General features: G+C 42.2%; 1 long non-coding RNA gene across 3 annotated transcripts in view; it reads left to right on the top strand.

The window, feature by feature from the left end:
- Positions 1 to 6,160: 6,160 nt before the first annotated feature.
- The window catches only part of LOC308595297, a 148,256-nt gene continuing 137,257 nt past the window's right edge, over positions 6,161 to 17,159 (top strand). For all 3 annotated transcript variants that reach the window (XR_014011977.1, XR_014011978.1, XR_014011979.1), the window contains exon 1: positions 6,161 to 6,232. This is a non-coding gene — a long non-coding RNA (uncharacterized lncRNA). The remainder of the gene's footprint in view (positions 6,233 to 17,159) is intronic.

Raw genomic sequence — 17,159 nt, 5'->3', positions numbered from 1 at the left:
GTCTAAACATAGAATATTTTAAGTGCAAAACCTAAAAATTTATTCCTTAGATTTAATTTGCTGGTTACCTTTAAAGAGCTGTAGTAGGGAAGGAGCTATAGTTTTGCTTGTGACCACCAAAGGGTCTCCTTGAATTTGGTACCTGTGATATTCACCCTCCTGTGCATTTCTGGTGGGGAAATTTAACAAAGATTAACGACAGGTTGGGAAGGGGAGGGGAGGTGGTGATGAGTCACCTGTCTCCAACAGATGAAGAAGCAAGTAGCCTGATCCTTACCTGGTTTGTTCAGAAGTAAATACTGCAAAGCTCCTTGCAACTAAGACTTTGACAAATGTGTTGAGGACTGAAGCACCTGTTACTTTTGGACTATGTGTTCAAATCAGTCCTCTCACACATTTAGTAAATAAACACGAGATGAGAGCTGGATCATGTCTTCAACCCATGCCCCTACAATGCTTATGCATTCACTGGCAACCATGCCTATGGGGCTAAATGCAAACAGATATGAGAAAATAAGGCACGCCCATTTAAGAGGCAACTCTGGTCAATAAGAGTTCCTGCTCCCTTAAAAGAGAAGTATCTGTGTACATCTGTATGAGAGTATGCCTCTATGCTTTCTATTCTATTCTATTCTTACTAACAACAAATGTCTGCCGCCTGGGAAGGGGCATAACTAGTGGACTCTTCAGCATTAGAGATGTGACTTGCAAATCCAATTCCTCTCCCTTTCCACATGAGAGCAATTCATCTGAATTGTGGGCAATTCTGTGTGAGGGCAATTCATCTGACTTTTATAATCTGTAAACACTACATGGCTGAGAGGTCTTCGGCTTATTGAAACCAGTGAGGCTTCCCAGGAGTCCAATGATGCTAAGATACCAATGGAATCTGAAGATAGATAAATGGATATGAACTGCTGCATAATCCATGAATCAAGTTTTGTGCTTAATCACAGAAATCACTTAATATTATTTATCCTATTCTCTCCATTCTCTCTCTCTCTTTCCTCTATATTTCTAAGCAATAAATCAAATAACATTACGAGTAAAACCCAGTGTAGCTGAGCACATTGAACAGCAATCAAAATCCTTATATAAATAAATGTGCCATAAAAGGAACCTAAGAGAATATTGCTAATTGAAAGCAAATCATTCTTCTTCTTTTTTTTTTAGATTAGACATCTGAGATTGTATGTAACACTGTGATGTGACATTTAGTTTAGGATTATAAATGATATTGAATTCTATCATGGGGTCACAGGCACCACATTATTTTTTTTTCAATTTCTAATCTACGAGCTACCCATTTTCTCTGAGATTGGACAGGTCCAGTCCTATTAAGATTTTTGACACAGAAGGTCAGGAACTTCATCCATATTTTTTTGTTATTTTTATTGTGCTTTTGTCAAAAGTTTCTCAGTCATACAGGAAAACTGAAATATCCAATAATAACAACTTTAATGGTTTTCTGCTCATGAGGCATGTTATACTTCTCTTCATTTTTGACTCACTCTGTGAATAAACAATGGTCTTTTAACCTCTTCTCCTCTAGGCAGGGTATGGAAGAGGAAACTTTGTACATGAGAATATTTCACACACTTGCATCATGTATGCTTATTGAGTGCTTATTAGGAACAACAGTTTATGCAGGACATACATTGACCTAATTCAGAAGGGAAAATAGCCTCCCATGATTGTTCAAATCCAGCAGGCAGGATACAATACAATACATACAGTAACCCCTCCACACACACAGAAAGAAATAAATACAGTATTGTTCCCATTTTGTCCCATCACTCAGAAATGGCAATGTGTAAATAGGCAAAGAACTTAACCATGGCTTCAAGAGAAATATTCATAACAGGGAGAATGTGTGAAATCAAGGACAAGAATTTAATCTTGGCTGCCTTTGATAGTTTCCATCAGTAGGGTTTCCATTCGCCATAAAATATGGTTTGCCCTACTCCTGTTCCATTAACAGAGTTTTGAAACTTGTCATGGCATAGCTAGAAATATAGGAGGCTGACATATACTGAGTCAGACCATAGGTCTATTTAGCACTGTATTGTCTACAGCAGGCATGGCCAAACTTGGCCCTCCAGCTGTTTTGGGACTACAATTCCCACCATCCCTGACCTGTTAGCTAGGGATGGTTGGAGTTGTAGCCCCAAAACAGCTGGAGGGCCAGGTTTGGCCATGCCTGGTCTACAGTAACTGGGGGCACCTCTCCACGGTTTCAGGCTTAAGCCTTTCCAGGAAATACCTTGAGATATGGAGCTTTAACATGGAAATTTTTGCATGCAAAGCATATACTCTACCACTCAGCAATAGCCCTTCCCTTTATTATAGCTAAATATTAGCAACTGATTACAGCAGCAGTCAAAACTTCCAAACACTGCTAAGGGAGGGCTGCTTAGAAGTTGGAAACTCACTGCAGAGGGTATGGGCAGGTCAGGACAGGACCTGTACACCAGTTCCAGATTGGACCAGATGCCATTCTGTGACAGCAGTGGGTCAAGACTGAGATTCAGCAGACCATGGGCTGCCTCAACACCACCCTGGCCTCATCCCTTTGCGAGGCTTTCTTCAATCCTTGCTGGCAAAGATGCTCCCCACCTATTCAATGGCTGGTGGGAGGCTGACTCAACCAGTGGACCTCCATGCAATCCAACCTCCCACAGCATAAGGGGGAGTCTATCTTCAGTGCAATACAGAATCCTTGCCCTTGTGTACTATGGAATCTCCACAGCTGCACATCCAGGTCTACTGGTTTCCATTCTTATCAAATTTCCTATCCTGTTGAGTGATTTGTGGCTGCTTAGAGTCCTGAAAATATAGCCTCTCTCGTTAGTGTTCAAGTGACTGGAGAAGCTGCAGTTGAAGAACTTCTTAAAGAAGGGGGAGGAATGGGTCTGGAAACCTTACCTGATTCTTCCTGAGTGCCACCCTGCTTTCAAAATCTTTCTAACAGGCAGGAAAATATCAGTTTGGTTCTTTACGCAGAGAGACGAAGGAAAAGATACACTATGACTTCTCTCTCTGCTTATAGTGTTGTGTGATTGCCACACAATCAGAACAAGCCACACAGCTGGAATACTGATTAATAAATGAGAGGCACTGGGAGGAATATATTCCAATCACTCCACAGAGTTAGCAAAACGAGAGGAAATTGATGGAATAACTTTAAACAACAGGGAAATTTGAGGAAATTACAATTTGCTTATGGATATCCTACCAGCACACACAAAAAGGGCAAAACTTGTCCAATAAATAATTCATGGCGGAATATTTGCTCAACCCTAACTGATTCCCCCCCCTTTTATTTCCGTCATGAAAATAGAAGCACTTCTTATTAGCATAGAATTGAAAATGTGCTTTAAATTAAATTACCTCACATTATGCATTCTGCAGTTGACCGTCTCCCTAGGATGGGCACAACACCGTTTTCCTTGTTCTGCAGCTGTCCTTCCTGCACCACATTGCTACTATTGAAATATACTTTTGTTTTGCATCTGCATATGAGGAGTCAATCAAAAACTATTCTTTGACCTGGGTGCCCTGTCAGTTGGAGGTGGGGGTGGAATATCATTTCTTCTGCAAGCACTGTGCAAGCCTTTCTCTGGTTTTGCTTGCTAAATCTTAGTGCATAGTAGTAGTCACAGAATAAGTAAGTAAAAACTAAAGGACCCCTGGATGGTTAAGTCCAGTGAAAGGTGATTATGGGATACGGCACTCATCTCACTTTAGGCCGAGGGAGCAGGCGTTTGTCCACAGACAGCTTTCTGGGTCATGTGGCCAGCATGACTAAACTGCTTCTGGTGCAATAGAACACCGTGACATAAGCAAGAGTGCATGGAAACACCATTTACCTTCCCACTGCAGTGGTACCTATTTATCTACTTGCACCGGTGTGCTTTGGAACTGCTAGGTTGGCAGAAGCTGGGACAGAGCAACGGGAGTTGACCCTGTTGCACAGATTTGAACCTCTGACCTTCCAATCAGCAAGCCCAAGAGGCCCAGTAGTTTAGACCACAGCGCCACCCACTCCACTAGTTACAGAATAGGCTGGTGCTGATTCCCCTTTCTTTTGATTGCAGAGTATGCATCTGTACTTAAGTGAATGCTTTATTATGGGAATGTAGATGAACCTCTGATTTAGAAAGACCCCAAAGCCAAACAGGAAACTTTTATATCCCTTTGTGCTAAGGAGAGCCAGTGGCCATTCTGGTTGAAGTTTTAATGTCGAGGGAAATGATCTAACCTTAATTCTATTGGTTACCACATAGGACGGTTGTGCTCAGAATTTTGGAGAGGTTATTCTTGATCCAGGAGGTCCTCATAATGTTTAAAGACAGAATAAATTTGTGTTTTTGTGTGTTCATACAATGTTCTTGAAAGGTATTGATCCAAAATGACCAAAATAACCAAATAAATGAATTATTGGTGTACTCATGCTAAAGTTTTGAGCACGGTAACTTTCTGCAATAAAGCATTTCAACATAAAGTCCATTTCCTTTCTGTTCTTCAGTTGTCCTTGTAGTTTTGTTCTTAACACAAAGCTAGCTGGTTCTCCCTATAATTATACTTGTTAAGAAAAGAAACCTATTTTTATCCAAACACAGGCTAAGCTTAGAGCTGTGCAATTTCACGTTTCAGAGCAGAACTTTAGGTTAGTTTGGCATAGTTGTTGGTATACATAATTAGCACCTGAGCACAAAAATTGGAGCTAATTGAAAATGCCACATTGAAGCTTATTATGCTTTTCATGGATGAGATTACCATATGCTCTAGAACTGATCTGTTGATGGAAATAAAGATAGCTAAAAGTGGAGATTTCTGATAAATTATAAATCTTTCCCTTGATGCATATTCTCCTATGAATGTGATAAATCTAATCTGGTGGGATATTAGGAATAGTACTGCATTGGCTGACAAAACACATTGCTGGGAATTGCACCACAATACTAAACAAGCAATTACTCATAGATGCTCTGAGAAGCTAGTTGTCTGCCAGAAATGGCGCAGGTAGAGAGATGTGTGCTATTTTTGTAATCTATGGCCTACTATGTTACCCACAACAGAAACTAATGGCCTGAAAAAAGATGATGAGCTCACTAGACAGCAATACACAATGGTATGCAACTTTTTGTCAATATGGCCACCCACTTAAAGCAGCAAATAGTAACACAGGGGATAATCAATGACCCATCTACTGCAATGTGATCTTCCAAACATTAGGACGATTATCAAAGAGATTCACGAAGTAGGGACAGTGGTAATATTGCTACAGTTAGCTGTAATATATATTGTAATAAAGTTTTGGGGGGTGATCGACTGAGCTTCCCATGGAACATAGGAAGCTGCCTACCATGCCAGACTATTTAACATTTATCCCAGTATTGTATACTCTGACAGCATTGGATCAGAGTCTGGCATTGGGGAACTGTGGCAGCGCATCTTCCTTACATGCAGGTTCCATCCCCAGCACCTCCAGGTTGGTGTCAGCTACATTCCTTCACTGAAGAGGAATGAGAAGACTGGCATAGAGAAAGAGCAGATAAGAATGAAATGCAGAAGGGAGGGAGAAGGGGCAAGGAGCAGCCATAACTTGATCTCTGGGCACTTGGATAAGGGAAGAGCCAGAGTGAAAGAATGCAGCTTATCAGCCCAGACAGTGAATCAAACCTAGGAATACCGGCAGTCATAGGCGCCGACTCCATGGGGCCTGAGGGGGCTCGAGCCCCCTCAAAAAATTTTTTTGGGGGGCTCAGCCCCCCCAATAATCTCGGGCGCCCTTCCAGCAGAGCGCCGCCGCCGTCCCCCGCCTCCTCCCCACCTGCTCCCTCGCCAGCCAGCCGCGCGCCCTAGTCGGAGAGCCCCGGCCGTCCCCCGCGAGATTAGAGAATCCCCGGGGGCGGGGGCTCCTGTCTCGCTGCTTCGCAGCACCACCGTCACTGCCAAGGCACTGCCGGGGAAAATTTCCTTCCTCCACGTTTCCCGCATATCAGCTGTTCCAGAGCTGATTAATAGGCGCAGCACGCTCTCCCCTTTTCGCTCACGAGGAGGCGGCGCCACTTTATTTGCATATTCATGAGCTTATTTATTATTCATGAGCTTTCCCGGGCCCCCCCAATATTTTTTATAAGTCCGCGTCCCTGCCGGCAGTGCCCTCTCCAAAATCTTGTAAGATCATGGGACTTTACGAGAAGCGTGAAAAGGAAAGGAAGAGAAGGTGGGGATTTTCCTGTTGGGGGAAAAGGGGGTGGGGCTTAGTTCCAGCTACTGCGCTATCTGAGGATGATGGCGATTAGCTGAGTTCCAACCTGGTTTGTTTGTTTGAACAATAAATCTGAAATAATTGACTGCCGGAGTGGTCTCGCGTTTGTGGGAGGGACCCAGGCCATTACACTTGGGCAGTGAATGACCCCTGTCTGAAACCATAGAAAACTACTATCAATGCAAACAATGATAAGCTTAATGGACCAATCGCCTGACTCAATATTAGGCAGCTTCTTATGTCTCAGATCTGGGACTTTCACATAACCTGATCCCAGAACTTGTTGCATGTGAAGCATGTGCTCAGCAGCCCTGATATCATAGAGGCATAGTGCAGAGAAAGCACAAGAGTAAAGAAAGAGCCAATAGAAGATGCAGGGGACTGAAACATTTGGCATTGCAAATGTGGATTTGGTCTTCAGAACATGCCCAGATGGAAGTTTTGAAGAGAGGCTAAGTGTACAGATCTCTCTCCTGCAACCTGTGTAGGCTGGCATCACCAGTCCATGTGAGAGGTTGCTCTCCCACCTCTATCTGCAGCACAGATTGAAGGGGTAGAGGATCCTCACTGGCAATCTGCATTGAGTAGAGCAGCTATGTAAGAGCTCAAAAGGAAGTATGTCACAGTTTGCAGAGGCAAGTTTTGGTGCTTCACACACAGAGTTTGGAATAGAAGACTGAAATAGAAAGCTGCCATACAGCATTTAATATTTTAACATGGAAAGGCTGGAATATGCCTGATAAAATAGCAACGACAACAAAAACATGGTAGTATGCTGTTCAAGGGGTGGGGAAGCATATCTAAAGTTGGGCATATCTAAAGTTGCACATTGGATCTCATCCATTTTCTTTATTAAATTTGTCATTATGGAATATTAAAGTTCACTGAGAAATTTCTGCACTCAGCTTATACCTGACCTTTCCCTTTGTCCTAAGCTATGTGTTAATTATTGGATTGTCCTTTACTTAATAAAGGACTTCATCCTATCTACTCAAAACATATCCAGAATCCTCTTTTAGGGTCTAGGAACCTAGATAAGAAGACTGCTAACTGCAAGGCAATATAGGATATTAAATTTCATTGGTGCATTCATCCCTCTGTCCTTAATATATTTTTTTGCTTTAGGATATTAGATATTGTTGGTCATTGAGATATAGCTGTACATTTTATTATTGACTCTTTCCAGTTTTATTTAAATCGTAATCTCTTAATCCCAGCCTCATGGGTGCACGACATGAAGCTCCACCTCATCCTTCGACAGCCTGGTGCCTTCAAGATGGGACTGATGTGATTTGCAGTCCAGAACATCTGCATGGCACTGAACTGGCTAACGAAAGCTGTTCTGCTTTGTGCACCTGACTCACCAAAGTCAGTAGGACATAATATGGCACTTTTGAATTTACGTGGGGATACACACATGAAATACAAAGGTCCATAAACTAAAACAAATTTGGGGGAAAATCCTATGTGAATTAAATAATCTGATGATTAGAGTTTACTCACTGATATTTTGCAGGTTTGTTATTGTTGCTGTTTTAACTATGCCACAAGTAGACAATGAAATTATGAAGTGTCATAGACTCTACAACCTTTCTCTGGAAAAGGACACCCTGTGTCTAAATTCAAGCAGCTTTCTCTTATTGTCATTTCTGATCAGCTTCTTGAGAGCCTCTGTATTCTGCAAGAATCAACAGTAAAATGTTAAGTGTTCAGTCATTAAAAAATCATTTGATATTCATTGAAACACTATTAATCATCACACATTCATTTGGCATTCATGGGGCTGTCACACGGACTTCTCTTGGAGTTCAGTTATAATATGCATTAGCTAATGAGCATATAAAGCATTCCTGAATCAACATAGCAGCACAACATTTTTCTTATTTGCATTATTCATGTTCGGTAGATTTTAGGGTTGCAATAGCTGAGACATACTTTTGGCTTTTCTGGGGGGGGGGGGGAATTGAGGCAGCTGCTATCAATATATTTACTTATGAGAGCCCAACGATTTGTGTGTTAGCTAACAGCTGCCCTGCATGCCTGGAACTTTGCCATTTCAATGTGTTTCTGTTGTCAGAATTGAAGCAGAATGTACAATGCAGTATAGGTCTTTAGATCCATGAGTGCCTCTTTGTGGGCAGTCTGCTGTACATCATCAAGCTACTGATGCGATTTGCTACTAAGTAAGAGGCACTTGCTTTCACAGTGCTAAAGAAATCTTTCAATATTTATGAATGTAGCAATCTGGCTTAATTGTGAAGAAGAATGCTTGTGTTTGCCCCCAGTTCTCTGATAATATAAGAAGTCTGATGTCCTTCATTATGAAAAACACATTCTGGATTCAGGCACATGACCCTTCCTGCTTGGATGTATCAACTGAATGTTTAGTGGTGACCTTTAGAAGCTGCCATTAATCCTTCATCTATGAATGTGGGGGGGGGGGGATAAAGGCTATTGTGCTTTTGCTAACATTTTCTGTAACATTTTCTCCTCTTTGTCTCATAGTTTGGCCGTGTTCCAGGAAAGTGTGCAAGTATGGGTGTTTCCAGACTGTCAATATTTTGGGGTGGAATTCAGACATATACCAGCAAAGTCGGGTTCCATAATTAAAAGTTGATTTAGAGCTCCTGTACAACAGAACTACTTCCCTGCACCCCCTCCCCGCAACCCTGTCCAGGCAAAAATAATTCCACACTTCTTGCAGTAAGGAAAGTGATAAGTAAACACCCTGGAGAGTATAGGATAATATTTTCTTAACACAACATCTCTGAACCTCCCTGCCAAAAAAAAAAATATTAATATATATATCGGAATGAACACCCAATAAATAGCACATTTTGTCTAAATCCCAACTTTTTGCAACCAAATCAGGAAGAATGCACAGTTAAATAAGCCATCCGGAACCAGCCTAATTCTACCTAGCTAGTAGGGCTCAGTATTTGGTTCTCATAATGCCTAATGAACAGAAAGCATTGTCATTTTCTCCAGGTTGTAAAACCTTTGCAGCCCATGCATCAATCAAAAGAAGCCAGGACAATCTGGTTCAAAATAATTTTAATCACTACTTACAGAATGAGCTGGTGCCCATTACCTTTCAGCTCTGCCTATCTTAGACGCTGCAAAATAAATAAATAAAAATCCTTCCAGTAGCACTTTAGAGACCAACTAAGTTTGTTATTGATATGAACTTTCGTGTGCATGCACACTTCTTCAGATATGCACACGAAAGCTCATACCAATAATAAACATAGTTGGTTTCTAAGGTGCTACTGGAAGGATTTGTTTCGACTACGGCAGACCAAGATGGCTACCTACCTGTAACTAGAACTATGGAAGGCACTACAAGGGAAGGCACTTCAAGGGACGTAATAGTGCCACTGTATTCTGCTCTGGTCAGACCTCACCTGGCGTACTGTGTCCAGTTCTGGGCACCACAGTTCAAGAAGGACACTGACAAACTGGAACGTGTCCAGAGGAGGGCAACCAAAATGGTCAAAGGCCTGGAAACGATGCCTTATGAGGAACGGCTAAGGGAGCTGGGCATGTTTAGCCTGGAGAAGAGGAGGTTAAGGGGTGATATGATAGCCATGTTCAAATATATAAAAGGATGTCACATAGAGGAGGGAGAAAGGTTGTTTTCTGCTGCTCCAGAGAAGCGGATACGGAGCAATGGATCCAAACTACAAGAAAGAAGATTCCACCTGAACATTAGGAAGAACTTCCTGACAGTAAGAGCTGTTCGACAGTGGAATTTGCTGCCAAGGAGTGTGGTGGAGTCTCCTACTTTGGAGGTCTTTAAGGAGAGGTTTGACAACCATGTCAGGAGTGCTCTGATGGTGTTTCCTGCTTGGCAGGGTGTTGGACTCGATGGCCCTTGTGGTCTATTCCAACTCTATGATTCTATGATTCTATACATTGAGCCACATGAAATGGAAGTCCATTGACCGTATCTGAAGAAGTGTGCATGCACATGAAAGCTCATACCAGTAACAAACTTAGTTGGTCTCTAAGGTGCTACTGGAAGGATTTTTTTATTTTGTTAGAACCTGCAGACACGATGAATCTTATTTTAGCAGAGACAGCATTATGTTTGACTGTCAAGAACCTGGCTTGAATTGTTAATGGGAAACCTACTTAACCTATACAAAATATTATTCTGCCTACTCAAAATAGTCATGATGTATTTGACATCAAGAAAACCATACTCACCAACTTGGAACACCCCACAAAAACTCTCTGCCCACTCTAAGATTGTTGCTAGTGCCCGGACTACATTAAATCAATCTTTCTTTCTTTCTTTTTTAAAGCTTTTGAAATAACAATCTGACAGAATATTGTATGGAGGTTATTAAAGATAAAACCTCAGAAAGATGACTTTGGAAATATTTATTATTACTTTGAAAATACACATTCATAGAGGCAAAGGGTAAAAATATAATTAAAGTGTGCAGGCTTATCTGTGTGACCTGGGCACGCTTATTTTCTTGTCTCGTCTTAAGCATCACAAAGACGCCAGGAACTGATCCTCTGCTCTTTCTTGTTCACAGGCAGCATTTTGTGTTGTTAACAACTCTATTTGGAAATGGCTCTTGATCTCAAAACAAAACGTTAGCATAGGAAAATAAGAGAAATTAATAATAATTAAAACAACAATAACTGCCATATGGCTGCATTTTTTGGCATGCAGAATAAAAAATAAGACATTTCTAAATCTTTATTCGCCTGAAGAGATTCAGACTGGGTAAACCTTCTAAACATCTGGGCATTGTCTAAATTGGGGGTGGGGAACCTGTGTCTCTCCCAGTCTTCCTGAGCTATATGTCCCATCATCCCTCATGACTGACAATGCTGGACGGGGGTGATGGGAACTGGAGGCCAACAACATCTCAGGAGTCAGATTTCCTGCTCCTGATTGAAATTGTTCCAGCCCTCAGACACGTTAGTGAGTACTCCTTTTCACAGCTTTGGGGACTGTGTGAAGGGAGGGAACTGAGATAGTACCTGCTATCGTGACTCCCGAAAGCAACATTTCAGAAGTTTTATGGAACATCTGAATAGACCCTATGTGCATGTCGCCTGCGCAGAAAACCTATACACATTCCATTTTATGCATATAGCTCTAGTCAGAACATCAGATGTGCAATCTCAATTTACACCCCACCTCCGTGCATTTGTTGGAAGTGCAAAAAGTGCTGCTGCAGTTTTATTTATTATTTGGAAGATTTCTATGCCACCCTTCAGTTAAAAACTCCCAGGGAAAGCGTACCAAAAAAGAATAAAAACAGCAACTATATAAATACTCCAAGAATAAAACAGCAGAAGCAGCAATTAAAACAGAGGCATAAAAAAATTCAGCAGAACAAACACAGTCATAATCTAAGCAAATTTAGATTATATAATGAGATGTCCAGTGAGATTTTTAAAAAAGTTGGCCTCAAAATAGCACCAGAGCTCATGAGGTGAGTGAAGCTGTGAGACTTCAGAGAAGTATGACTAGCCCAAGGTCACCCAGCAGCTGCATGTGGAGGAGTAAGGAAGTGAACCCGGTTCACAAGATTACGAGTCCAGCGCTTTTAACCACTACACCATGCTGGCTCTTCCCCTCTCCCTTCCTAGCAACAACATGTCCCCTTAAGGTGGCTGCCAGGGGCTAATTGTCTCTGAGTCCTTTACTTTTCCACTTTCAATACATGCCGGGTTCTGGGAGAAGGGGAGTCAGAAATGCTCTCCAGTGATAACATGTCAGCTGGCTCCGTGAGTGTAGTGTGGTGTAGTGGTTAAGAGCGGTAGTCTCGTAATCTGGGGAACCGGGTTCGCGTCTCCGCTCCTCCACATGCAGCTGCTGGGTGACCTTGGGCCAGTCACACTTCTCTGAAGTCTCTCAGCCCTACTCACCTCACAGAGTGTTTGTTGTGGGGGAGGAAGGGAAAGGAGAATGTTAGCCGTTTTGAGACTCCTGAAGGGGAGTGAAAGGCGGGATATCAAATCCAAACTCCTCCTCCTCCTCCTCCTCCTCCTCCTCTTCTTCTTCTTCTTCTTCTTCTTCTTCTTCTTCTTCTTCTTCTTCTTCTCTGTCTCTGTCTCCCCCTTCTCTTCTCCCAACACCTCCCAACTCTCCTGTTCACCTGTATCTGCGCTGTGACCTTCCTCAAACCACTGCTGTAATTCAATACTGCCTTCCTCTTTTCTGGAAGGTTCAGGAGGAGGGGGGACGGTCTCCACCATTCCTCCTCAGTCTCGCCCCCCTCAGTCCAGTCCCTGACGCACTAGAACGCTGAACATCCAATGAAGGTGCATGTTGGAAGGTTGAGGATGTAGTTAAACTATGGAATACCTTCCCACAGGACTATGATGGCCACTAACATGGAGGCGTGCATTATACAAATGCATAGAAGACTATCAATGGCCACTAGCCATGATGGCTATGCTCTCCCTCCATGGTCAGAGGCCGTATTCTTCTGATTACTACTTGCTGGAAAACATAGGAGGGGGAGTTCTCTTGTGCTCAGTTCTTGCTTGTGGGCTTCTCACAGGCATCTGGTTGCACTTTGAGAATAGAATGCTGGACCAGATTGGTCTGATCCAACAAGTTCTTTTCATGTGTTTGTTTGTCTCTTTGGAGTATTCCAGGGTAGCAACATGCTGAGGCACAAAGCCTAGAGATCATGATATGTAGTTATCCTAAGAGTTGCTGGATCCCACTTCCCATAAATCTACCTTAGCATAGCTGAAAATAATGGTTACCACCAGAACATCCTGCTGCAATCCTGCTACCCCGGTCTGCTCTCGACAAATACTTTGTATGCTGCTCATGCCATGGATTGGAAAAAAGGTATATATTTTGTGAAATCACAGCAGCATCCTGGAAATGTGGTTTGTCTTGAGCCCATGCTCAGATCTCTCTGGAGAGAGGTGACAATCTGCCTCATGCCTGCCACCCAAACTAATCCAAGCAAGAGACAGCCAATGGCAGCCCAAGCAAGGGGCAACTGGGTATATGGGGCTGACAGCAGGAATGCCAATTAATACATTTCAAAATGTTCCAGTCCTTTCAGAAGGTGCTGAGCAGTTTAGGAAAGTGGACCATAGAGTTAGAGCTCCAGGAGAGCTAAGCAACTGAGGCAGACTGGCATTGATGAAACCTTAGCTCCAGCCAAGGTAAACTCAGACTTCATGGGGCCTTTGGTGCGGTGCTGACAATGCCCCCTACCCCAAAGCAGTCTCACCTACTGGGGCAGGCCTATGGAGGAAAGGGAAAGGCCAAGGGGTTAGAGATATCCTGTTCCCAAAAGCCACCAAACCCTGAAGCCAGACCTGTTGAATAGGAAAAGTTCTCTAAATCAGGGAAAGCCAATGTGGTGCCAACTTCCACCAGTCCCAGCCAGCATGACATTTGGCCAGGAATGATGGAACTCCAAAACATCTACCATACTGCTTACCCCTGCTTTAGATTGTGCCTTCTGCACAAGTGTGGTATAACAGTGGAATAGCTGGAAAAGCTATCGACTTGAATCCAAAACCACATCTGCTTGCTCAAGTCAATCCTGCTGAATTCTTTCAATTTCCCCATCTCACTGCAGCCATCATCCCGCCCTGCCCCGTCCCCTTGCCCCAGCCTACTTCATTCCACAGGGTCAGGAGTAGTTTCATGGGGGCATAGGCACTGTAAGGGAAGGAAAAAATAGGAAAGTCTCACTGACCAAACAAAATTTCACTCAGTCTTCTATGGATCTAACCCATATAATGCTGATTATAACATTATAATGTGACATCTCATGTTTAGCCATAGAACTCTTAATATTACCAAATGTAACTTTACAAAAATCAAAATGCATTGTTTAATATCCCAAATTTTGCATAATTTATATCAAAACCAGTGTGTGATAAAATGATAGTCTATTGGAGATAGTGACTGAATCATTATCTTGGGTTTTCCCCCCCTTTAAACAAAATCAGAAGAGGGATATATTTGAAAAAGTGTTGTGTATGACTACCATCTAGCTGCTGGCATTTAAAATGTATTCTATTAATCTTATAATCATGAATCGCTCAGACACAATCAAATGAATCTTCAAATTCTCAGTCTCCTGTGCAGTTTATGCATCACTTTAGCAGATTTCCCTTGCTTTCACTCTAACCTTATGATTTCTTGTTTCCCCACCGTTACAGAATCAATTAACACTTTGTGTGCCCTTTCTACTTCTCTAATGCAATGCGGGCAGTTTAGAAAGAGTTAAGTAAGAACTGATACACTTCTATAATACGCCATTGTCTAAAGTTGATATAATTCATTTTTACTCAGAGGGAGGATTATAGAGCCATATTTTTTATATAGTGGAATTATATCTTTTAATAATACAAGCAGATGCAAAAGAAGAAAAGAAAGAAATCCCACACACTTCTGTTGTTGTTTTCTTAGTGTACCTTACTTTCTAATTTTTTTTGTTAATTAAATGTGCATTCTGTACCTTAGCTATACATGAAGTGAATACATTTAAAATGAATTTGACTCTTGGATAAAACACAAACTCTTTTCAAATGAAACATTTCAAGGTAGATTTGTGGGTGTAATTTTCTTATGTGGAAATCTTCTTGCCTAGTATTATTTTGTATACAGTATAATTTTCTTTTTGAGTCTTTTGTTTCACAATCTCTGGGGCTACCATCTATAGACATAAATGTTCCAGTACCCGACTTAAATTTTCCTAGAGAGATGTGTGGAGAAAAGGAGAAATGCAGTATGAGTTGGACTGCATTTGCTCTGACTGCAAAAAAAAAAAAAAAAAAAAAAAGGTTCACAGCACTCCAAGTCCATCTTCAAACCTGACTGAGGAGGATATTCTTTTGTATAATCCTATCTCAGCACTGAAATCACCTTAGGCAAGCCACTAGTTTGCAGCTTCAGTTTAGTTTCAGCCTTTCTCCTTACATAAACTGAATATGAAGGACTACCTTACAAGGATGATGTAAAAACAGTGGTGTAGCGTGGGGGGTGCAGAGGGGGCTGGCCGCACCAGGCGCAACATCTGGGGGGGCACTCGCACTCGCAGCTCTCTGCCCCTGCTAAAATCCACGGGTTAGGGGGCGCAAATTACTTGCCTTGCCCCGGGTGCTGACAACCCACGCTACGCCACTGTGTAAACATTACTGATATATTGGACACGAACCTTTTTAATATAGGGTATATAACTGATTGGTTTAATCCATGAGCAGCTACATAAGATCAATAACAAACACAGACTTACTGGTTAAAAGACAACACAAACAGGGAAAGGGGTGATAAGGGAAGAGTCAAGCAAGCAAACTCAGGCAGCAGTTCCTAAATGGACCCGGTTGCTGAGCAGAGCTGATGGGACAGGCCTCATCCCCATCTCTTCGTCTGCTGCAACCAAACAAAATGGCTAACACTAAGTGACAGTTGAAAGATGGGAAAAACCAAATAGAGCTGGTTTCTCAGCAGAGCCAAAATACCCATAATGAACCATCACATTCGTTTCTTCAGCTCTCAGCTCATCTCTTCTGTGAAGCCGTTGCCTTGGTGTCATCCAGAACAATCTTGAAAGGTTCTGGGGTTTATCAGGGAAGAAAAACCACTGCTGCATCTGAAGCCCTGCCAGCTCCTAACAGTCCAGACAGACCCAAGTGGGCAGGTTCGCATTTCCTGCTACTATTCAGCAAATGGATGGGCAGATGATCCAGCCCCCAAAATAGGACATTTCAGGGATAGGGCATAGCAGGATTGGCATGGGGTCCAACCTTTGTCCGCTTTGGTACACCCCTCTCCTAAAATGCACTATTTCAGGGACTTCTGCTGACAGGATTCCTTCTGTTGAGTATTTAACAATCATCCCATGCCTTTGGTAGGTACACTGTGGCCTTCTGAGGTGGAAGATCTCTCCCCTGGGTGGTGGAGCCTGGTGGTAGGGAAAAACCAGCAGTGTAGATTGGGTGTTAGGATTGTGCCTTTAGTCCAGCTCCTTAACTCAAACAAATGTGACGTACATGCAGCTGCCTTCATCTGTTGTCAATGTCGACTCACACTTTCCTACTCTTCTGCAGTTTGTTTTCTCTTTGTTCCTTCCCTTTCCTTCCTTGTTGTCATTAACAACGCACTGTCTAAACTGAGATTGTAAACTCATCAGTGACACGCCTTTTGTTTATGCTGCTCCATAAAGTGTCACTTACACTGATGGTGGTATATAAAAAGTTAAGCATGCCTGTTCTTCTCTACTGCCTCTTCTTCGAATCCCACTAGGGGAATTTAGTTCATAGCTGTATGTAGTGTGTCCAGGCCTCTAGGAGCTGAAATGGGAAGTGTGCCCTAGTCAATCATCTTCCTACTCCACCACATTGGCATCAGGTTGTTGACATTTTTAAAGGGGCAGCTGGTAGAACAGCTGCATAAATACAGGCCACTGTGTCAGTCTGCCATCCCAATCAGATCACACAATCAGTGTAACACCACAAAACATAATGTTGCAGTGGAGTTTCAGCTATTTTGTCTCTTCTCAATGCATTGGTTTGAGCTGCAGGATCAAGTGTTCTGGATTTATTTGCATTTCATTTAATAATGATTTATAGCAGCATGTGGCAGCCTTAGTGATTCCTTTGTCCTTTTTTTTTCCTTCCCTGAAAAAAATAAATGTCTATTTCTTCTGTCAATGCTTCAAATTGCTAAGTGGTCTAAAAGGCAAAGAGCATATTTGATTTTCAGTAAGGTATTTTTCTTTCCCATTCCCATAGCAAATTGCTAATGACAATTTCCAGAAAATGTATTCCTTACTCACTAACCTATTGTTACTTGTGTCTTGATCTTGTGCCTTTGTCAGACAGAATTCATCAATAGCCAACATTCTTAAGAGGATGATTGTAATGGATGAAT

This window comes from Podarcis bocagei (genome assembly GCF_964188305.1).
Source record: "Podarcis bocagei genome assembly, chromosome: 9".
Classification (NCBI taxonomy): domain Eukaryota; kingdom Metazoa; phylum Chordata; class Lepidosauria; order Squamata; family Lacertidae; genus Podarcis; species Podarcis bocagei.
The sequence above is the reverse complement of the archived record's forward strand: the minus strand, read 5'-3'. Positions and strand labels throughout refer to the sequence as shown.